Below are 968 nucleotides of genomic sequence, written 5' to 3'. Positions count from 1 at the left end.
TTTCGTCGGCTATAACGCCATTCCAGTAAAAAAAAATACACGAAATTCTTAAATTACCATTCCAAGCAAGCTGCAAAATACACCAAAACAATTCCATATATATAACCAACAAGAAGCACATAAAACTATATAAGGTATCAACTACACAAAATCTAGATGGTCTAAATCAATATCCGAATCTCGGGCTTGCTGGTGAGGAGATTGCGGCTGCAGAGGTAACTCTATAGGCGCAGGCATGGGCGGAGGTGGAAGTCCCTGTTGCTGGGCAGCTGTAAAATCCTGGAAGTACTGGAACATCTGCTGCTGCTGGGCCTGCTGGGTGGCATGTAGGGCTCTAGTAAAGGCTCTATATTCGGCGATCTGGGCGGCATGAGCGGCAGCCTGAGCAGCATGAGCGGCAGCCTGAGCAGCATGAGCGGCAGCCTGAGCGGCTTGCTGTTCCCGTAGTCTCTCAACTTCCGACTCTAGCTGAGCCGTCCTGCTGTTGGTCGAGCCCGCCTTTCGTTGAAATCCTAGAGTGGTCTTCAGGACCCCCTGGCCCTTCTTTCCTAGACCCCTGCAGTAGAAGTTGTTTTCTCGCAGTGGAAAGGCTGTGCCCATGATCCTCGCCCCAACCCTCGGATCTGAAGTGTCGATCCGGGAAATGGCTTCGGACATCTCTTCCTCCTGCGTGTCCAGCCATGTCTCCCTCACTATAGCACTCATCACCTCGTCACTAGCCTCCCTCACCTTTGCCTAATTGGATAGGAAAAAATTATTAATTAACATTTTGACATATATATAAGTAAAATTAAAAATTCCGTAAAAAGGAAATAGTACTTACTATATCCTCCTGGGAGTCAGGATATGCCCTCTCGTACGTATAGACGTACTGGTTGACCTCTGGATGTTCCCTGGCCGCCTCGTCCATGAAGACAGCGAACGGTCTAGAACCGGCATGATGGTTCCTTGTGTTGCGTTGTCCGGTT

Source organism: Fragaria vesca, linkage group LG6, assembly GCF_000184155.1.
Source record: "Fragaria vesca subsp. vesca linkage group LG6, FraVesHawaii_1.0, whole genome shotgun sequence".
Lineage (NCBI taxonomy): Eukaryota > Viridiplantae > Streptophyta > Magnoliopsida > Rosales > Rosaceae > Fragaria > Fragaria vesca.
The sequence above is the reverse complement of the archived record's forward strand: the minus strand, read 5'-3'. Positions refer to the sequence as shown.